Genomic DNA, 23,862 nt, shown 5'->3' with positions numbered 1-23,862 from the left:
ACACTCAAAGCTTTGTATTTATGTGCCTGAATAATATTCAAAGTACAAGTAAACTTCAGCTGAATAAACCGATTTCAATTAGTTCCTCCTATTTTATGCCATTTAATTTTACCTAAAAACTAGGCCACCGAACAAAGCATTTCAAAGAAGAAACAAAGCAGCAAGTCTGCATTACTCAGTGTTCTGTAAAACGCGCGCATTGGCCCATTACACAGCATAAATGGATGTATGCCTTAAAATTCAATTAACATTTATGTCTTTCCTTATAGCTTAGTTAGATTGCATGTTACCGGTCACTGGGTATACAGTACAGCACTGCTCTGGAAAGTGTGCCACGTTGTGCGCCATTAATCAGAATAAAGGTGTGGTAATTAGGAAATGTAATCACGGTTTTGTCACGTGCAGTGTGTAACTGCTTTATACTGTACATTGTTACTGGGGTAGCAATTCTCTAACAATGCAGCCAGCCAGCAAGATTCTACATTCTGAGTTTTAGTGTGGTTATACTTAAAGTGGATCTGAGGTGAACTTTTTGTTGTTGTTTTAATACTCTAATTCCCTATAAACTAAAAAAGCCACGCCCACAGGTTTTCAGAGAGCCTTGGCAGTAGCAAGGGCTCATGGGAGCTCAGTCTGGGCAGGAGGAGGGGGAGGTGTTACTAGCCATTGATTTCAGAGGCAGAGGGGAGGAGGGAGGAGGAGAGAGGATTAGGCTGATGGCTCAAGATACAGATAAGCCTGCCTCTGTGTAATGTTTACAAACAACATGGCTGCTGTCATTGTATCACAGGAAGAAATAATCATATTCTATTAAAACTGTTTGCAGCTAGATTTGCTGTGTAAACCATCTAAACTTTAGATAAGATATATAGACAAGTTACTTGTTATAGTTATTTTGTCATCTCGGATCCGCTTTAAAGAGGACCCAAACCAAACATTTTTTTAATTCAAAATATTTAGTTGCACCACTCTGACACAGACAAAGATAGGTAAACACTCTTTCAAGCCTATGAGCATTTCAGTGCATGATTTTCACCATTCTCTTTTCATAACTAGGGTTATACAGGTGGCAGCCATACTTCTGAGCTTAGTACAAGGTTTTAGATCATGGGTGTTGTAGGATAGTAGAGAGAAAAAACACAGAGAGATCCGGGAGCCCAATCTGGTGCAATATGGTTAATGGATCTGGATGTAGCTATTTAAAGCAGTAATTATACTCACAAACGTGGGTTGCAGTAAAGGCAACCACTTGTGTCCGCAGGTGGGGAAGTACCGTCTCCACTCGGCCTTTAGGTCCTGGGTGGTCGCTGCTCCAAAAAAACGATTTAACGGTCGACTAAAATCGGCCTAATCTCCCCTACTGACAAGAGGGGTGTAAACTTGCTGGGTACAGATAGGAGGCGCCCGGGAAAGGATGTTCAATATAATACGCTATATGGCAGTGTCCAACTACTACAAAATAGGTTGTCCTACCTTATAGGTGTCCCTTTAGGAAATAGAGACAATCAGAAGTGAAAAGGGAATAATTTTAATGGTGCACTAGATGACAATAATCATTATTGTCCCTCCCTACCTCCACCCATTAGGGCAGCCCCCTCCTTCAACATCTTCAAGAAAGCCCTCAAAACTCACCTTTTCACTCTGGCCTACTACCCCTCACAAGTGCTCTAAACCTACAGCTGAACTCTGGTCCCCTACCGTTCGTGTCCTTACCTCTCCCTCTAAATTGTAAGCCTTTGGGCAGGTCCTCCTCCTTTTGTGTCCTACCTGATCATGGACCTCCATTACTGTGAACCCATGCTATGCATCTGAGTGAACCTAACTTGCCTAATCTCCATGCTCAATCCAGTGACTAAGCATTACCTTGTACTCATACTGTGCTGTGTGATCTGGTTTTCTATTATTCCTGTATTGTCATATTGCTGTATGTCACCCCTAAATATTGTCTGTAACCTAAATTAATGTTCAGCGCTGCGTAATATGTTGGCGCTTTATAAATACAATAAATAATAATAATAATAATAATTATTGGCGCCCGGACACACAGACTCCCTGCATTACAGGCACTGCTATTGACCTGATGAAGCGGCTGTGACCGTGAAACGCGTTGTCATCTAGTGCACCATTAAAATTATTCCCTTTTCACTTCTGATTGTCTCTATTTCCTGAAGGGACACCTATAAGGTAGGACAACCTATTTTGTAGTAGTTGGACACTGTCATATAGAGTATTATATTGAACATCCTTTCCCGGGCGCCTCCTATCTGTACCCAGCTAGATCATGGGTGTGTTTGTCATCAGCTACCCTCTCTCATAGGGGCGTTGTCTATGTGCAATCTCACACAAGCTGAGATCACCTCCCCTGTGACATCATCAGTAGCAGCCTGTGTTTTGTTTTTGATTTTTATCTTCTCCACCAGTCTGCCGGATTCTGTCCAGGCAATATGAAAGGAAGGGAGGGGTTCCTCCAATAAATGTAAAATATTTTATATTTGTCATGCACAGCTGAAAAAGGCTGCTATTTATTATTATAAGTTAGAAAATAGATTTTATTTCTGAAATCTTGTATTTTTAATTTGGGTCCACTTTAATCACTTCACCACCAAGGGGGATTTCCTCTTATGGACCAGAGCAATTTTCACATTTCAGTGCCCCCTCCATTCATTCACAAATAACTTTATCACTACTTATTACACAGAAATGATCTATATCTTGTTTTGTTTTTTTTGCTACCAACTAAGCTTTCTTTGGGTGGTACTTTTTGCTAAGAATAATTTTATTTTAAATGCATTTTAAATAGAATAAGAAGAAGAAGAAAAAAAAACATTATTTCTCAAGTTTCAGCCATTATAGTTTTAAAATAATATGTGCTACTGTAGTTAAAACCCACACATTTTATTTGCCCATTTGTCCCAAATATTACAATGTTTAAATTATGTCCCTAACTCCCTACCACAATGTATAGCGACAATATTTTATTTGAAAATAAAGTTGTATTTTTTCCATTTTGTGTTTTTAGTTTTCTAATTGTATTCTATAAATAATTAAAAGCCCTAATTTTTAAAAATAACAATAACATATCCTCATATCCTACATATATGAAAAGCTAAATCTGTTATGAAAAAAATTATGTATTCTCTTTTAAATTTGTCACTTTTTTATACAAGTATTTTTTTATTGTGGTAACTATTGAGGTTAAGGTGGCATAAATAGGGTTAATGTGCTTTTTATTTTTAGGCGTATGAATATTTTTATGCTGCACTAATTTGGCCACTACATGGCGCTGTCCTACTTAGGAAGCTGAATCACAGCTTTCTAAGCTAAAATGAAAGTGGAAGTTAGTGGATTTTTTTTCTTATACTTTCAATGAATGGACTCTGTTGTTCATCACAGCAGAGTTCATTCAAAAATTGAGAATTTAGTTGCTTTGATTGGCTTTGGGAACACATGTTCCCATTCACCAATCTGCACTCTAACTACAGGAAATGCGCGCACAGCCCATAGAGCTCAAAAGATGAGTAACTATGCCCTTGGGACTTAAGTTTAAGTCCTGTGGGGTGTAGATATACTGCCTCCAAAATGACAGGAGGTTAAATAAAACCAGAGCAGAGGGGGTGTTTGGTACATAAGAGGATTTTTACTTGCCTGGGCCTTATTACAGCCCCCATAGTCTGTTAGCTTTCTTGGTGTCCTCCCAGTGTTATCCGTTGTGCTTCTGGAATCAAAATAAAGGCCACAACCCAGAGGCTACTGCACATGCTCTGTTCAGGACCGCACACCTCCCCAATCTGTTTCCCAAGACCTAAAGCATGCATGTATGCACAGACCGCTCCCATTCGCAGAATCTTGACCTAGGAGGCGCACAGCCAGAACAGCGCATGCGCAGTAGCCCCTGAACGTAATTTGGCTGATAGCAGCACCTCGGATCAGATTAAGAGGACTCCGAGGGCGCTGGCAGACTATAGGAAGTTGGTTCAAGCCCCAGGTTTGTAAAAATCCTTGTCGAAGCCCTAGGTTAGTAAAATCCTCTTGTTCTTCAAGACTCAGGTGCACTTTAAGCGTGCTTAAAATAACCTAAAGCGAGGCACTGATCAATAATGGAATGTACTTGTTTTAGGACGAATTTCCGATAGCCTAGTTTGTGCACACAAAACTTGCGATTGAACTGATAGTTTAGTTAAAAATAAAGGGCTTCTCAGTGCACTTTTCATGTCCTTTTTTCCAGACACATTGTCCATAAACGTGTGCTGATATGGAGAATGCGCAAGCAGGGGCGTAACTAGACATCACTGGGCCCCCCTGCGAAACTTTGGATGGGTCCCCCACCCCCACCTCTCTCGCTTTCTGCACAGGAAAACTGAGGATCAATGTTATTCAGTTGGCTAGGGCACACTTGAAATGTGTTTTCCCCACGCAGATAAAAGCACTTAGACTTGAAGGAAACATCAGGCAATCTATGCTACCCCCAGATCTACTTACCCAGGGCTTCCTCCAGCCCCTTGCAGCCGACATGTCCCTCGTCGCAGCTCTGCTCCCAGTACATACATACACACACAGCTGTATTATTTTACTACATGAGGGCACATGCTATATGGAGGAACAATAATGACATGCTGAACCTAAGATATAGTATTCACTGTAACTTTGGCAAAACATTTAGAATGTCACTGATTGATACTCTTATTATGGGATCTTGGACTCAGTATGAGACAACAAGCTCTCAATTAGGCAGCACCATTCAGAGATCAATCTTACACACTCCACTGTGTCAGTAATCAGACACCAAAAGGTCCTGAGCCTGTGTGTGATGAGAATCTAGGAATCTCTTCTGAGATATTGCTGAATAAGGGTCAGTCTACAACTTTTTTTCAACCTGTGACTCCATTGTTTGTAATGTTGTGCATGAAGTCATCAGAACTGAGACAGATATTTTTTACGAACCCAAGGGAGCAGGGACAGTGTACAAATTCCAAAGTGTGTATGATTCCTTATCTGTGTGGTGGACACATGCAGTCAATATAACAATGATACAGAGAGCAGAAAGTATTTTCTTTCCATGCCCTTAGTTGTCAGTCTCTCAAACTTTTCCTCCCATGGGCCCCATGTGGCTTCTGGGCCCCCCTGCACGGGCATTCCTTGCAGGGCCTATTGTTACGCCACTGTGCACAAGTTAGAATGAGAAGGAACAAGAAAACTTTTGTATCGGTTTTCTCTTGGTGTGTTCACACAAAAAAGGTGTACAGTTCCAATCCTGTCAGATAAAACTGATAGAAAACTGATGCAAAACTGACAGGACCGGAAATGTACAGATTTATGTGTGAACCAAGCCACCGAAACACATGCACGACTAATGTCAACTGTCAAAGACTGACAGGACTTGACTGTACCGGAAATGTCCAGATTTATGTGTGAACCAATGATAATATCATGCATAATGCATATGTACATCATGCATAACAGGTTCAAACACACCTGAGTCGTGAGTCCAATCACCATTTGTGCATTACGTAACATAACTGCAGGTTAGTAAGTAATGGTTAATTAGTTGCTAACCGTGTGTAACTTGTTCACCACTCATGCTTTACCTAATACCGCAGTATTGTGAATAGTGGTATGAAAAACGGTGTTCAGATTTTAAGAAACAACTTTTTCCGTCTCCACTACTTGACAAGCAGACTCCCTTAGTGTACTTCTGAGGGATGCTTTGCCAGACCTCATGCACAGCCGCTGGATGCAGAAGCAGATTCACCCCTGTGGTTTCAGCCTTGTATCTCTCCTCACTGTCAGAGGTTCTCCTAAGGGGGGAAGTGAGAATGAGGCCAACATCAGGGTCAAGTGCGGGGCTGCATATCCCTCTCTGTTCACTTTTATAGCGATTGGAGCTATTGAGGAAGATTTGACAGGAGTAAAGAAGTGGAGCTAGAAGCTACGATTTGACCCATGCATGCACCCAGCTTTGTATACTATCCGCTTTTATAAAGTTTTCCGAGAAAACAGGAAGTCTGTGAAACTGTGAAAATCTGGTTCTGTATGTAACAGGAATAGTATTGTGCCATGTTAGCCATGAAATAGAGCACAACGTTTTGAACAAGTAGGTGGAGTGGGGCAGGGAACGGTGCTGACACAGCGCAGCATAAAGACGCCTCTTTGGCGTCCAAATGCTTACAATTGATGCTGTCTTGCCTTTGAAAAGGCCACTAGTGCAACGAAACATGTCAGGCGACCACTGACAGCCTCTAGCCTCTCTGGGCAACATTTTTCCAGCCACTCTGCGGTTTATTTAACCATTGGGTCCGGCACCTTGTCAAAGCAGGATTGGTAACGATGGCCGCATGTGCATCACAGCTACTGCATTCACTGCATTTCTGCACCTAGACTGCATGTGCTCAGCTTGCTTCAGCATACTCAGCTCACTACACAGCTTTTGCATGTCTGCTGTGATTGGGGACATTCACCGTTCCATCATTGTATGTGTGCAGTTTCCTGAAACACCTACTGCTCGGCTATACATGCATATGAGCTCATGCAAGACGGTATCTTGTCTGTCGATGCCTGTTTACACATTTGAGTGGTCTCCGTCTTGCTTGAACATTTCACTTGAACTGACCCTGCGCAGGGCCGGGCCGAGGCAGAGGCTGAAGAGGCTCCAGCCTCAGGGCGCAGTGTAGGAGGGGGCGCACAATTCATTCAGCTGTCATTCCCAATTGTGTTTGAAGCACAAAGAAATAAGAAAAGGGCATACATAGCAGTGGCTGCAAGCCAGATAACTAGAGATTAAGGTGTTGGGGGCCCTGGGGCGCCTCTTAGTCTAATAGCAATCAGTGTGTGACGGCTGGGGTGGGAGGGATGTAGGGGCGCACTTTGGTGTCTCAGCCTTGGGCGCTGAAGGACCTTGTCCCAGCTCTGACCCTGCGAGTGGGGGCTAGTCAATCTTGTGAAACTGAGAGTTCAAGTGTTGTCAGCAAGTGGACCCATTGCTTTCCTAGGACCCATTTGAGGACATCATTGGCTATATACTTGATGTATCAACAATATCTCTTGCACATGCCATCATTTTACTGGATAGACTCATATTTATGCCTCACTGAGTCATGCTTTGCAGAGTGGGACTTCATTCATGTTTATTGGGGACTGCAGTCCCATTATCATTTTTTTGTTGTTTTATGGGGGGTTTATTATAATATATGTTACGACCAGAACCCGAAGTTTGGCCACTTTGCGTTCTGGCCGGCCAATATGCGAACTGGCCGCGGCGGTGCGGCCAATGTTAGAAATGAAATGATTGCAGTAAAGATTAATGTATGTTCTGGCCGTCTCGCTGCAGCTAGTGTTGGGCGAACATCTAGATGTTCGGGTTCGGGCCGAACAGGCCGAACATGGCCGCGATGTTCGGGTGTTCGACCCGAACTCCGAACATAATGGAAGTCAATGGGGACCCGAACTTTTGTGGTTTGTAAAGCCTCCTTACATGCCACATACCCCAAATTTACAGGGTATGTGCACCTTGGGAGTGGGTACAAGAGGAAAAAAAAATTAGCAAAAAGAGCTTATAGTTTTTGAGAAAATCGATTTTAAAGTTTCAAAGGGAAAACTGTCTTTTAAATGCGGGAAATGTCTGTTTTCTTTGCACAGGTAACATGTTTTTTGTCGGCATGCAGTCATAAATGTAATACATATAAGAGGTTCCAGGAAAAGGGACCGGTAACGCTAACCCAGCAGCAGCACACGTGATGGAACAGGAGGAGGGTGGCGCAGGAGGAGAAGAAGGCCACGCTTTGTGAGACACAACAACCCCGGCCTTGCATGAGGGCAAGAAGCGTGCGGATAGCAGGCTTTGTACCGCCATGCAGTCATAAATGTAATAAAGATAAGTGGTTCAATAAACAGGGACCACGCGGCAACGCTAACCCAGCAGCAGCAGACGTGATGGAACAGGAGGAGGCGCAGGAGGAGAAGGCCACGCTTTGTGAGACACAACAACCCAGGCCTTGCATGAGGGCAAGAAGCGTGCGGATAGCATGCTTTGTACCGCCATGCAGTCATAAATGTAATAAAGATAAGTGGTTCAATAAACAGGGACCACGCGGCAACGCTAACCCAGCAGCAGCACACGTGATGGAACAGGAGGAGGGTGGCGCAGGAGGAGAAGAAGGCCACGCTTTGTGAGACACAACAACCCAGGCCTTGCATGAGGGCAAGAAGCGTGCGGATAGCATGCTTTGTACCGCCATGCAGTCATAAATGTAATAAAGATAAGTGGTTCAATAAACAGGGACCACGCGGCAACGCTAACCCAGCAGCAGCAGACGTGATGGAACAGGAGCAGGCGCAGGAGGAGAAGGCCACGCTTTGTGAGACACAACAACCCAGGCCTTGCATGTGGACAAAAAGCGTGCGGATATAGCAGCAATGCTTTTTGCCGCCATGCAGTCATAAATGTAATACAGATGAGAGGTTCAATAAACAGGGCCCGGAAACGCAACACCATCCCAGATGTTCATTGGTCATGTTACTTGGTTGGGGTCCTGGAGTGTTGCGTAGTCATTTCCAATCCAGGATTGATTCATTTTAATTTGAGTCAGACGGTCTGCATTTTCTGTAGAGAGGCGGATACGCCGATCTGTGACGATGCCTCCGGCAGCACTGAAACAGCGTTCCGACATAACGCTGGCTGCCGGGCAAGCCAGCACCTCTATTGCGTACATTGCCAGTTCGTGCCAGGTGTCTAGCTTCGATACCCAATAGTTGAAGGGTGCAGATGGATGGTTCGACACAGCTACGCCATCTGACATGTAGTCCTTGACCATCTTCTCCAGGCGATCGGTGTTGGAGGTGGATCTGCACGCTTGCTGTTCAGTGGGCTGCGGCTGCATGGGTGTCAGAAAATTTTCCCACTCCAAGGACACTGCCGATACCATTCCCTTTTGGGTACTAGCTGCGGCTTGCGTTGTTTGCTGCCCTCCTGGTCGTCCTGGGTTTGCGGAAGTCAGTCTGTCTGCGTACAACTGGCTAGAGGAGGGGGAGGATGTCAATCTCCTCTCTAAAGTCTCCACAAGGGCCTGCTGGTATTCTTCCATTTTGACCTGTCTGACTCTTTCTTCAAGCAGTTTTGGAACATTGTGTTTGTACCGTGGATCCAGAAGGGTATAAACCCAGTAATTGGTGTTGTCCAGAATGCGCACAATGCGTGGGTCACGTTCAATGCAGTCTAGCATGAATTGAGCCATGTGTGCCAGAGTCCTACCAGAATCCTCATCATCCTCTTGTGAGCGTTGTGATAGTTGTTGTGATGCATCATAGTCGTCACCTTCCTCCTGGTCTGCTTCTGCTGACCATTCGCGTTGAATTGTGGAAGTCCAACGTGCACCGCTCTGGCCCTCGTCAGTGGTGGCATGAAATTCCTGCTCCAACTCCAGCTGTTCCTCCTCCTCTTCTTCGTCATAGCTGCTGGGGCCAGCGTTCCCTGAGGCGGATGGCCTGATGTTGGTACCATCACGCTGATCGTTTTCTCCTTCAGATTCCCCCAGTTGCATCATGACAGCTGTTTCCTTGATTTTTAACATCGACCTCTTCAGTAAACACAGCAGTGGTATGGTAATGCTGACTGAAGAGTTGTCACTGCTCACAAGCAACGTGGATTGCTCAAAATTTTGGAGGACTTGGCAGAGGTCCAACATGTTGGCCCAATCGGATCCACAGAAGCTTGGCAGCTGGCCGGATGCGCCTCGGTACTGCGCCGTCATGTACTGGACCACTGCACTCTTCTGCTCGCAAAAGCGGGCTAGCATGTGCAGCGTAGAATTCCAGCGCGTAGGGACATCACACAGCAAGCGATGGTGGGGGAGATTGAAGCGCTCCTGCATCTTGGCGAGTGCCCCCGAAGCAGTACTGGAATTTCTACAATGTTTGGACACTCGACGCACCTTCAACAGCAGATCGGGCACGCCTGGGTATGTCCTCAGGAACCGCTGAACTACTAGGTTCATCACGTGCGCCAGGCAAGGGATGTGTGTCAGCTTAGCCAACCTTAAAGCGCGAATGAGATTACTCCCATTATCACACACAACCATGCCCGGTTTCAGGTCCAGCGGTGCCAGCCACAAATCCGTCTGTTCCTTTATTCCCCTCCAAATTTCCTCCCCTGTGTGCTGCTTATCCCCAAGGCAGATTAGCTTCAGCAACGCTTGCTGACGCATGCCAACAGCTGTGCTGCACTGCTTCCACGATCCTACTGCTGCTGGGTTAGCGTTTCCGGATGAGGTACAGCTTTGAGATGCGTTGGAGGAGAAGGAGTCAGAGAGGTAGGTGCTGCTGTTGTTATCCAGTGGGAGGGACGGCGGTGCAGCTGTTTGTGGCGTGGGCAACACCCGTGCCGTAGCAGGTGAGGAATCGCTGCCAGGCTCCACAAGGTTCACCCAGTGCGCGGTAAGGGAGATGTATCGACCCTGGCCGAACGCACTCGTCCAGGTGTCAGTGGTGAGGTGAACCTTGCAGGCAACGGCATTCTTCAAGCTTCGGGTTATTTTGCTGACCACGTGCTCATGCAACTCAGGCACTGCAGAGCGTGCAAAGTGGTAGCGGCTGGGAACCACGTAACGTGGGATGGCCACTGACATCATGCCCTTGAAGCTGTTTGTCTCCACCAATCGATATGGCAGCATTTCGCAGGCCAGAAGCTTGGCTATGCTGGCTGTTACTGCCACGGCCCGGGGGTCATTTGCTGGCAATTTCCTCTTGCGCTCAAACATCTCCGACACAGACAACTGAACCGTAGCGCTGCACACGGAAGGGCTGTTGGTTGTTGTGTTTGATGAACACTGGGAGACCTCAAGAGCACTACTCCGGAAAGTGACAGTGTCAGCGTCGTCTGATGTTTGTGAATGTTGTGAACCACGCAATGGCTGGGCTACTGCTGCTGCTGAGGCGGGTCTGGTGAACCCAAGGGAGGCAGTGTTGTTTCTGGTACCCTGTCCTGACGCGTTTGCCCAAAGAGTGGGATGTTTGGATAGCATGTGACGGCTCATGCTGGTGGTGGAGAGGTTGTTAATATTTTTCCCCCTGCTCAGGCGGGTCTTGCACACCTTGCAAATCGCCATGGTAACATCCTCAGTGCAGTCTTCAAAGAAAGCCCAGACTTTGGAGCACCTGCCTCCTTGCTGGCGATTTCTGTTTGCTCCTCTTTTGCCTCTCACTTGAACTTCCACGCTTGTGGTGCCTGAAATTGCGCGCCGCCTACCTTGTGGCACAAGGCGAACTCGTGCAGCAGTGTGTTCTTCAACAGACTCATCTGTGCTGCTGCTACGACGGCGATGTTCTCGTTCACAAACAAAATCTGGGTCTCTGTCCACATTGTCCATACCCTCCTCTTCCATCTCCTCAAACTCGTCATATGTCATTGTGGGCCACCGCCGTGGAGTAGAGCTCCCCACAACAACCTCTGCGCAGCACACTCCAACGTCGTCTTCCAGATCTTGTCGGCCGACCTCCTGCAATTGCAACCCCTCCTGCCCAAATTGCTCTGGGATTTGGGTTTCCGAGTCCTCTTCGGACTCGCCTTGTATTTCAGTGCGCGGTGCATTTCCCACAGTTAACGGTTGTGAATCCAGGCACAACATTTCTGGCTGTTCCTCCATTGACCTTTGAAAGGTGGAAGTTTGTTGGGCTGGGAATAGCTCCTGCGAATACCCCATTGTGTCCTGAGGTAATTCATCGGACTGGTTATCTGGCAGTTGTGTGCGTGGTGTCGCTGCCGGTTGTGTCAGCTTTGTGCCCACTGGCTCCTTGTAACTGGCTGAGGACTCGGACCTCGTGCGTGATGTGCTGGTGCTGCTTAACCCACTGCTGGACGCTTGAGAGGTCATCCAAGTAATTATCTGGTCCTGTTCTTTTGGATTTGTGAGGGTTGTTGTCCTGGACAACATGGGCGGTATTGAGTGGGTTTTCTTGGGTGCTCCCCTGTGGCCTGTACGTGAACCGTCAGGGGAAACACCTCTTCCCTTGCCCCTCCCTCTTTCACCGGATTTCTTCCTCATTTCACTTATCCTTACAGTACACGCTGACTGGCAGCAGTACAGTGGCAGTACAGAAATGCTATACAGTACCACTATTCCCAGCAGCGACACAGAGCACAATGCTATACAGTGACGGGTGAGCGGTGTACCACTATTCCCAGCAGACACAGAACAGTACACAGAATGCTATATAGTGTGGCTGAACGAGCGGTGTACCACTATTCCCAGCAGACACAGAACAGTACACAGAATGCTATATAGTGTGGCTGAACGAGCGGTGTACTACTGTTCCCAGCAGACACAGAACAGTACACAGAATGCTATATAGTGTGGCTGAACGAGCGGTGTACTACTGTTCCCAGCAGACACAGAACAGTACACAGAATGCTATATAGTGTGGCTGAACGAGCGGTGTACCACTATTCCCAGCAGACACAGAACAGTACACAGAATGCTATATAGTGTGGCTGAACGAGCGGTGTACTACTGTTCCCAGCAGACACAGAACAGTACACAGAATGCTATATAGTGTGGCTGAACGAGCGGTGTACTACTTTTTCCAGCAGACACAGAACAGTACACAGAATGCTATATAGTGTGGCTGAACGAGCGGTGTACTACTGTTCCCAGCAGACACAGAACAGTACACAGAATGCTATATAGTGTGGCTGAACGAGCGGTGTACTACTGTTCCCAGCAGACACAGAACAGTACACAGAATGCTATATAGTGTGGCTGAACGAGCGGTGTACCACTATTCCCAGCAGACACAGAACAGTACACAGAATGCTATATAGTGTGGCTGAACGAGCGGTGTACTACTGTTCCCAGCAGACACAGAACAGTACACAGAATGCTATATAGTGTGGCTGAACGAGCGGTGTACCACTATTCCCAGCAGACACAGAACAGTACACAGAATGCTATATAGTGTGGCTGAACGAGCGGTGTACTACTGTTCCCAGCAGACACAGAACAGTACACAGAATGCTATATAGTGTGGCTGAACGAGCGGTGTACCACTGTTCCCAGCAGACACAGAACAGTACACAGAATGCTATATAGTGTGGCTGAACGAGCGGTGTATTACTGTTCCCAGCACACACAGAACAGTACACAGAATGCTATATAGTGTGGCTGAACGAGCGGTGTACTACTGTTCCCAGCAGACACAGAACAGTACACAGAATGCTATATAGTGTGGCTGAACGAGCGGTGTACTACTGTTCCCAGCAGACACAGAACAGTACACAGAATGCTATATAGTGTGGCTGAACGAGCGGTGTACTACTGTTCCCAGCAGAATCAGAGTGGCAGTAAACAATGGTATATAGTCTGGCTGAGCGGTGTACACAGAGTGTCAGTAAACAATGGTATATAGTCTGGCTGAGCGGTGTACACACAATGCTATATAGTCTGCTATATAGTGTCAGTAAACAATGGTATATAGTCTGGCTGAACGAGCGGTGTACTACTGTTCCCAGCAGACACAGAACAGTACACAGAATGCTATATAGTGTGGCTGAACGAGCGGTGTACCACTGTTCCCAGCAGACACAGAACAGTACACAGAATGCTATATAGTGTGGCTGAACGAGCGGTGTACCACTGTTCCCAGCAGACACAGAACAGTACACAGAATGCTATATAGTGTGGCTGAACGAGCGGTGTACTACTGTTCCCAGCAGACACAGAACAGTACACAGAATGCTATATAGTGTGGCTGAACGAGCGGTGTACTACTGTTCCCAGCAGACACAGAACAGTACACAGAATGCTATATAGTGTGGCTGAACGAGCGGTGTACTACTGTTCCCAGCAGACACAGAACAGTACACAGAATGCTATATAGTGTGGCTGAACGAGCGGTGTACTACTGTTCCCAGCAGACACAGAACAGTACACAGAATGCTATATAGTGTGGCTGAACGAGCGGTGTACTACTGTTCCCAGCAGACACAGAACAGTACACAGAATGCTATATAGTGTGGCTGAACGAGCGGTGTACTACTGTTCCCAGCAGACACAGAACAGTACACAGAATGCTATATAGTGTGGCTGAACGAGCGGTGTACTACTGTTCCCAGCAGCGACACACAATGACTGGGGGGGACCCTGGCTAGCGTGGCTGGAGCGCGAACTACCCTGCCTGCCTACCCAAAGCTAAACCCACAGACAAATGGCGGAGATATGACGTGGTTCGGGTATTTATTTACCCGAACCACGTGACAGTTCGGCCAATCAGAGCGCGTTCGGGTCCGAACCACGTGACCCGTTCGGCCAATCACAGCGCTAGCCGAACGTTCGGGGAACGTTCGGCCATGCGCTCTTAGTTCGGCCATATGGCCGAACGGTTTGGCCGAGCACCGTCAGGTGTTCGGCCGAACTCGAACATCACCCGAACAGGGTGATGTTCTGCAGAACCCGAACAGTGGCGAACACTGTTCGCCCAACACTAGCTGCAGCCAAATGTATCCAAAGTGCGTTCATTTAATGAAATAAAGCCGGCGGCAATGTAACAAATGAAGTAACAATTTTTGAAGCAATATTGCAATTTATGCAGATTGAAAATAGGCCAATCAGCTGTAATTGCAGCTGGTTTTGATTGGTTCAAATTCAACCTGCAAAAAACAATAATAAAAAAAAACATTTAGTGGATTACTCAATAGATTTAACGTGTACCTAAAGTGTAAAAATAAGGTTAGATACCTTGTAGTGGGAAGCCTCTGGATAGTCCTCCTACAGACCATCATTCCAGCCCAGGGTTCCTCTGAACCATACAACTCTGCCCCACAGCCCAAATCCGGCCCTCAGAGCCATTACATTTGGCCCTCAAGTGGTTTCCCCACTTTGTACTATTTTTGGTCTGCTCTAGACCACCAGGGAAGCTATAATGGGGTGAAGCCCCAGAACACCTGGGAAGCCATATGGGGGAGGGTGGGGAAAGCCCTAAACACCAGGGAACTGTATAGGAGAGGGAGGGGGGCCACTTGGGAATTTTATAAGGGAGGAAGGCGGCCAGGCCGATATACAAAGTCAGCCAAAATTGCACACTAGGACCTAGTAGGTCCTAGTGTGCAATTTTGGCTGACTTTGTATTTGAGTTTGACACCCCTGCTCTAAACTTATTTGACAAAAGTTTGTCAGATCATTTTCTTCTGGAAACTGACACATAGGGAAACATGGAAAATTCCTTCACCTGTCCTGCGCATCAGTTTTCTGTTGCATTATAGCTGACTATCCCTGAGGCCAGAGGCGTAACTAAAGGGGAGCAGCTCCTGCGATTGCAGGGGGGCCCAGAGCTGAAGGGGAGGGGGCAAATACTAACCTTCCTTTCCTCTGATACAGGGGACTATACTTCAGATCAGTTGTTTTTATGGCTATACTTGTTGTGGGTGTGTTTATGACTATAGCGAGATGGGCCCCCAGGCATGGAGGGCACCAAGAGGAAGCAAGGGAAGGGGTGTCAACATGGGGGGGGGCATCAAAGTTTTGCTGGGGGAGCATGAATTGTAGTCACACCACTGCCTGATGTGATAAAAAGAGTTGTTTTTGGTTACTGTCAGTTTTAGACGTACTTAGCTGAAAGAAAGAACAAAATGGAAAGATAATTTTAGTCACTTAAAATTGCAAAAGTACTTGTGCAGCACCCATGTATATTTAAGACAATTTGCATGCATTTAATGGTTAACTGAAGTTTTAACCATTTTTTTATGGTTTCTTTTGGTTTTTTCACCTTTCGTAGCAGCAGTCTCTGGCCTCTTAAAGAGACACTGAAGCGGAAAAAAAAATATGATATTATGATTTGTATGTGTAGTACAGCTAAGAAATAAAACATTAAGATTAGATACATCAGTCTAATTGTTTTCAGTACAGGAAGAGTTAAGAAACTCCAGTTGTTATCTCCATGCAAAAGAATCATTAAGCTCCACGACTTTTAAGGTGGTGGAGGGGGCGGTCTTCTGACTTTTATTATCTCAACTGTTAGTGAACAAATTTATTTTTCTCTGCCAGAGGAGAGGTCATTAGTTCACAGACTGCTCTGAAAGAATCATTTTGAATGCTGAGTGTTGTGTAATCTGCACATATTATAGAATGATGCAATGTTAGAAAAACACTATTTACCTAAAAAAAAAAAAAAAAAAAAAAGTGAGAATATTTTCTTTGCTGCTAATCTTCTAGTAATTATTCATAGTACACAACCAATTCATTATATCATATTTTTTTTCGCTTCAGTGTCTCTTTAAGGACCAAAGACTGCTAGTTTAAAAAAGCGGCGCTTACCAATATCACGCAGCACTGAACCGCTGCTACCACCATTCACGCTGATGTCTGTCGCTTGCTGCGCCATCCCTATGACGGCAATGACAGCAGAGCTTCCTGAGTCGGTCAGGAGTCGATTTCATTGGTTCCTGACCGTGTCGTCAAAGTGAGTCAATGTGATTGGCTCACAGTAATCACATGGTCAGGAGCCAATGAAATCGGCTCCTGATCGGCTAAGGAAGCTCTGTGAGGGGAATGCAGGGGCAAGAGAGTGACGAGATCGGCGAGAGTGTGCGGCAGGCAGGATTGAAATCTACGCCCTGGCAGAGATAACTGGTGCAAAACAGGGTGTAGATTTCAATCAGCGTGGTCCAGAAGCGGTTAAAGTGGTATTTGCCTTTAACTTTTATTTACTAAGATGTTCAGTTTTTTTTCCTCACTCTTTGCTTCTTCTTTCCAGAGTGAAATATGGAGCTGCGATCGCAGGGGTGACTGTTAATCCACCGGTTCCTTACCTCTGCTGTGATTATGACAAAAGAGGCAATTACAACGCAGTAAGTAAAGTGTATTTCTACACCACCTCTCTGCCCTGTCTCCCAGCTTCCCTGCATGAGAATATTATCTGCTACCGCAGCTTATCTTAAAATACCATAATCACATATCACAGAGGTCCTGATTGGTTGACAGATAACAGCCAGTATAATATATGAACTGATAGATCACAGCATTATTGCCAAGCAGATGTCAGGTATGGCTGGTGTGACAGTCACCTCTATCATTAGCGTGTATTCAATTTGTATGGGATGTCACATATGGCGGAGCTATTAGCCGTGCTGATATTACGGGTCTGGACCTTGTACAGTTTAACACAATTTATCTGTTGTAAGATGCGCATTTTTGCCACTGGTGTCCATCTGAGCACATTTGTCATTCATTAAATGAGATTATATAATATATACATAGCTTTCCACACTTTTGTGAAAAATGGAACATGAAACAATATAGATAACACATACATGGGGTCTAATGCTGGGAATACGCAATGAGATTTTTCAGCAGATTTACTGTCCGATCGATTTTCGGATTGTTTTTCTAATCAATTTCCATACACTTCTATGAGAAATCGATCAGAAAAACGATCAAAAATAAGATCGGACCTGTCGGAAATCATCTATCGAACCATCTATCTGCCAAAAAATGGTATATTCTCAGCATAATAATGCATGAATTCTAGAATCCATTTGTATTTACCAATAGATAATCAGGCATATGGGCGTGTGGCCAGCATACTACTCAACCTTACTTGGCTGGATGGTGTACTGGTTAAGGGCTCTGCCTCTGACATGGGAGACCTGGGTTCGAATCTCGGCTCTGCCTGTTCAGTAAGCCAGTAATTCAGTAAGGAGTTCATTGGGCAAGACTCCCTAACACTGCTACTGCCTACTGAGTGCGCTCTAGTGGCTGCCTCGCAAGCGCTTTGAGTCCGCCAGGAGAAAGGCGCTATACAAATACTGCCATTATTAATATTATTGCCATTATTACTTTCCAGTATAGGTCTATAGAGTCTGGAGAGCACATAATCTTCACTGGTACAGTAATAAGGACCTGTTAAGGTCACACTAAGTTATTTACCATTGATTTAACCATTAGGATGTCTCTATGTAATTAGACGGAGGAGAAGGGATGGGATAGACTAATATAAAGCTGAATAGGGGGTTCAAGAAGTACATTTCTTCCAGAGTAAAATGACGGTATTTAGACTAGCCCATCTCCTAATTTTCTTTATTTTCAAAAGCACTTAGTAAACGGTCATTGCTCCATCCAACTGTCATAAAAGTGTGCAGCGAGCACGGAGGCTGGCTAACATCTTTGTGAAAAAAAAATTTAAGGAGTGTCTGTATAAAGAATAAAGGCCAAGCTGAGAATCCCCTATGAATAGATGGACAAGCCCAAATCCTGTTGGTAATGTCAGATTTCTACTACCTACTGTAAGTGACAGCAACATAGGAGAAAAGTAATTTACCTGTATGGCTTATTTTACCCTCGAATAAAACATACTTCTTTGTATGTTTTTACAGATATTTAAAGGGGATCCATTGAAAAGGGCTCCTGAGCTGCCTGTATGAAAAGGGCGCCTCCATAGACATCAATGTTATTTCTGCAAATATGGGCTACAAGGTGGTGAAAAGGGTGCCCGAGTTTTGATATAGGCTACAAGTGGGCGCCCCTTTGTAGCCCATATTTTTTCGGCTACAAGGTTTTCGGCTACAGTAGGGCAGCCCTTTGTAGCCCATATTTTTTTGGCTACAAGGTTTTCGGCTACAAGGTTTTTGATTCTGCTACAAAAGAGCGCCCCTTTGTAGCCCATATTTTTCATTCAGCTACAGGGTTTTCGACTAGAATGTTTTGATTAGCCGAAATTTTTGATTCGGGGTGCAGGGTTAGGATTAGGCATCACAAGGGGGGGGGGGGGTCTAGGGGTTAAGCACCACTAGGGGGTTTAGGGTTGGGCACCACCAGGGGAGTCTTAGGGTTAGGCACCACCTGGGGGGTCTTAAGGTTAGGCACCACCTGGGGGTTCTTAGGGTTAGGCACCATCTGGGGAGTTTTTGGGTTAGGCACCACCAGGGGAATTTTAGGGTTAGGCACCACCAGGGGGGGGGGGGGTCTTAGGGTTAGGCACCGCCTGGTGGTCTTAGGATAAGGCACCACCAGGGAAGTCTTAGGGTTAGGCACCACCTGGGAAGTCTTAGGGTTAGGCAATACCAGGGGACTCTTAGGGTTAGGCACCACCTGGGGGTTCTTAGGGTTAGGCACACCTGGGCAGTCTTAGGGTTAGGCACCACCGGGGGAGTCTTAGGGTTAGGCACCACCTGGGGAGTCTTAGGGTTAGGCACCACCAGGGGAGTCTTAGAGTTAGGCATCACCTGGGAGGACTTAGGGTTAGGCACCACCAGGGGAGTCTTAGGGTTAGGCACCACCTGGGGGGTCTTAGGGTTAGGCACCACCAGGGGGGGTTAGAGTTAGGGGAGGGTTCTTTGTGAGAGAAGGGAGAAGTTAGGTCATAGTAATCACCAGGGGCTGTCTTAGGGTTAGGCACCACCAGGGAAGGGTTAGGCATTACCAGGGGGGTTAGGGTTAGGCACCATCAGGGGAGGGTTCTGTGTGAGAGTAGGGATAAGTTAGCTCATAGTAATCATTTTTCAGCTATATCTAGAGCCCTTTTATAGCCCAACAAATTTTGCCTATAACAGCATCCTTTTTATAAACTAAAACTATATGGCATATATGGGCTACAACAGGCACCCTTTGTAGCCGAATTTGACTTATATATGGGCTACACCAGATGCCCTTTGTAGCCGAATTTGGCATATATGAGCTACACCAGGAGCCCTTTGTAGTCTAATTGGGCATATATGGGCTACACCAGGCGGCCTTTGTAGCTGAATTTGAAATATATGGGCTACACCAGACGCCCTTTGTAGCCGAATATGGAATATATGGGCTACACCAGGCGCCCTTTGTAGCTGAAGTTGGTATATTGGCTACACCAGGCGCCCTTTTTTCCAGGTGCCCTTTTCAAATAGACGCATTTAAAATTTTAAGATTTTCGTAATAGCGGTCCTTTAACCACTTCAGGACCACAGGCTTTACCCCCCCCCCCTCCCCCAAAGACCAGGCTATTTTTCGCAAAAATGGCCAATGCGGCTTTAAGGGCAAGCTGCAGGGCCGCACGACACAACACACAAGTGATTCCCCCCCCCCTTTTCTCCCCACCAACAGAGCTCTCTGTTGGTGGGGTCTGATCGCCCCCAGGTTTGTTTGGTTTTTTTTATCAATATTTATAGTCTCTTTTTTTTCCCTTACATTTTAGTTTTTTTAATTATTTAAATTACCCTCCTTCCCTCCCCCCGTCTGCCTATCACAGTGATCAGCTGTGATAGGCTTCAGCCTATCACAGCGGATAGGTTCTGAGTCCCCCAGGGGGACAGCCGTGTTACACGGCTGTCCCCTGTACAGCGCTGCTGTAGATCGCAGCGCTGTACATGTTAATTAGACGGTGATGGCCGCTCGGAGACTGAAGGCGGAGCTCAGCTCTGCCCACCGAGCAGTAGATGCGCGCGCAGCCTGCGCACGATCTCCTGCAAAACAGAGCCCCAGGACTTTACGCCGATCGGCATTAGGTGGTCCTGGGGCTGCTGCCCACACCCATCGGCGTGACGCGGTCGGCAAGTAGTTAAAGTGGATCCGAGATAAACATTTACACATTTCATAATTGTGTTCCTTTCATATAGTTTATAGGGCATTCCTCAAGCCAAATACTTTTTTAGTTTTTTTCAATACTCTAATTCTCTATAAACTAAACAAACCTCGCCCACAGCTTTTCAGAGAGCCTTGGCACTGTAGCAAGGGCTCAAGGGAGCTCAGTCTGGGCAGGAGGAGGAGGAGGTTACTAGCCAGAGATTTCAGAGGCAGAGGGGAGGAGGGGCTGAGGGCTGCAGATGCTATGTGACAATGTTTACAAACAGAACATGGCTGCCCTCATTGTATCACAGCAATAAATGGTCATAAACTTTTGAAGCTGTTTGCAGCTAGATTTGCTGTGTAAACTTTAGATAAGGTATATAGACAAGTTACTTGTTATAGTTACTTTTTCATCTCAGATCCGCTTTAAGATGAATAGACTTTATTGCTTCAAAGAGAAAGATGATAAGCTGACTTTTCGAGACCAGGCAAGGTCTCTTTATCAAGGGAACATGCTTGTTGCAATAATTAAAAGAGGCAGTAACAGCATTCCTAAAACAAATGCAACTGACGCCTGGGCTCATCCACCTCTATGGACTCGTTAAAGAGGAACTTCAACCCAGGATTGAACGTCATCCCAATCAGTAGCTGATACCCAGTTTCCCATGAGAAATCTTTACCTTTTCTCAAATAGATCATCAGGGAGGGGTCTGTATGGCTGATATTGTGGTGAAGCCCCTCCCACAGTGTGATGTAATGACCATGGTCCTGACACTTTGCAGTCTGTGAGCTTCGTTGCATTGTAGGAAATAACGGCTTTTTCCAACTGCCAAGCAAGCAAAATCTCCCTCTGTGCATAGAACTCTCAGTAACGTACATTCCGTACTGATCACCTGGCAGTGCTAAAGATATCACCAACATTGATACATTTCAGAATGTAAATCAGGCAGAGGAAAGAGTTTACAATGAGCAAACACTGACTAAATAATCTATAAATGAACATTTACATTAACCTCTTGAGGACCATGGGCTTACACTCCCCTAGTGACAAGGCTATTTTTTACAGCTTAGGCCACTGCAGCTTTAAGGCCTCGCTGCAGGGCCATACAACTCAGCACACAAGTGATCCCCCCCCTCCCCCCACACACACACACACACACACACACACACCCCTCCCCCTTTTCTGGGTTCTGATCCGGCATGTTTATTTACGGTTTTTTATTTATTTATTTATATCTTTTTTTTTAAATAAATATTACTTTTTTTTCTACCTGCCCCTCCCTCCCCCTGCCAGCCAATCACAGCGATTGGCTGTCATAAGCATCAGCCTATGACAGCCGGTCGCCTGTCCCCAGTACAGCGCTGCATTAGATAGTAGCGATCGGCACTGGGAGACTGATGACAGAGAGGAGATGCGCATGCATCGGCGCGTGGTCTCCTGCAAAATCCTCCCAGAACTTCACTCCAATTGGTGTTAGGTGGTTCTGGGGCTGCCGCCGCGTTCACGCCACTTGGAGTGATGCGGTCGTTAGGGAGTTAAGCAATGTTATTCATTATTTTCCCTGCAGTTCCTCTTTAAGCAGCTGGTTGCAATTTACACATCATATATCCATTGTACAGGCTTTTTTTCTGGTTTTGTAAATGTATTTATACTATGTTGAAATGTTTAGTTTGATCTCACAACACAGTATATCAATCTCAACTATTCTGTTTAAATGTAAAAGACACATGTGGCAGATGCTCTGCTGTAGCATTCTGACATCCTCACTGATTTCCAATAGAGCCCTTGTGCTGATTATCATATATGTGCTATTACCTTGATTTACATGGAAGTATGACATTCAGAGTTAATGCCTTCATGATTTGTTACAGGGACAGTGTTACACCTTCCAATGATGCCATTTTATTTTCCAATGACATGCCATTTCCTTAAGGATTTATGACACCGCGCTGGATCAGATGCCTGTGGCAGGAGATAAGAGACAGACCTCGAGATTGTAGTTAACCAGATTATTTATACCCATCCTATTGCAGCTATCATGTCCTAAAATAGAGTGTAAATGGCTGCAATGCCTTTAAGGTCACCACTTGTAATGTAAAAAACTAATCGGCATCCCATGTGGTCTTATTAATGCGTGTTAACAGAAAAAAGGCACTTTATGAAGAGTTCGACTCTGCATTTTAGCTGTATAAAATTAAGTGCAGAGCCAATACCGCTCTAAGCAAGATTTGCTCTGATGAAGAGAAATACATTTTTTGTAATGTCCCCAGCGGGTTACGTTAGGTCCATGTGATCCTAACAGAATCTTAATGGATGGGGAGAAAAGCAAATATTTGGAGAATATTGTTATTAATTAATGGCATTATTCAGAGATTTGAAGGGGGAAAAACATAGCAAGATTGATGTTCAGTTCTCGGAAAACTGAAATTCAGTTTTCAGTTCTTCAGCTTTCTATCACTTTAGCTGTACACAGAAGCTCCTTGCTGAGTTTTTTGTCCTGCAGGCAGAGATAAAACCACAACCTCCCTGCAGCTCAAGGAATTCACTGGATCACTGATAAGGCTCCCATTTTAAACTGAAAGTAAACCTGTTAAACCTTAAAGTGGACCTGAACTCATGCACAGGGCAGGAGGAAAACATAGAGAAATGCACTATGTATGTATTTGCAGAGATTAGCCTGTCTAATTCCCCCTCATTTGTTTCTAATCACAAGTTGTAGTTTGATCTATCAGCTGTTTCAGCTGACTGCCAAGGCAAATAAGCTCATTTGAAAGCACAGGATGTTAACAATATGTCTGCTTCCACTAAAGCAGGAAGTAGAAACACTGCAGATTTATTGCAGGATTTGTATCAGCTGTAACAAAGAAATGCTTTTCTTCAAAGGCTCTTTTGCTATTGTGTATCTTTTAGAGCAGAGAGGAAGTTTTGAGTTCGGGTCCGCTTTAAGCTTGGCTCATGCTAGGTCCACCCCCAGACTGTTTCTCAAACCAGAGATCAGCAAACCAATAGATATGTAGTAAGACCCATTCTTTCTTATTGGCTCGCTCAAACATGTATGTTTTTCACTGTGCCTGGGTTTGTCCACAATAGGCCTTATGGTAGTTGTTACCAACACCAGCAGAGCACCATACATTGTGCAATTAGTGCGGTCCATGGTACACGGGCAATGTGAGTGTTTCTATGGTATCTGCATTACATCGCTTACTCAACACATGCTACGATAGAAAAGCTTGCGTTACCCGTAGCTCGTGAGTCGAGCTAATTGCGCAAAACGCATTACTCTGCTGACGTTTGTACTGGTAACATTGCTGTGGCTAAATGCCCTCGGCAATATTACTGGCG

General features: G+C 45.6%; 1 protein-coding gene across 1 annotated transcript in view; it reads left to right on the top strand.

The window, feature by feature from the left end:
* Positions 1–16,738: 16,738 nt before the first annotated feature.
* The window catches only part of LOC137524992 (beta-1,3-galactosyltransferase 1), an 80,741-nt gene continuing 73,617 nt past the window's right edge, over positions 16,739–23,862 (top strand). The window contains exon 1 of the mRNA XM_068245597.1: positions 16,739–16,828. The gene's annotated coding sequence lies outside the window, so the exon portion shown is untranslated. The remainder of the gene's footprint in view (positions 16,829–23,862) is intronic.

This window comes from Hyperolius riggenbachi, chromosome 7 (assembly GCF_040937935.1).
Source record: "Hyperolius riggenbachi isolate aHypRig1 chromosome 7, aHypRig1.pri, whole genome shotgun sequence".
Classification (NCBI taxonomy): domain Eukaryota; kingdom Metazoa; phylum Chordata; class Amphibia; order Anura; family Hyperoliidae; genus Hyperolius; species Hyperolius riggenbachi.
This window is presented reverse-complemented; position numbering and strand designations above follow the sequence as displayed.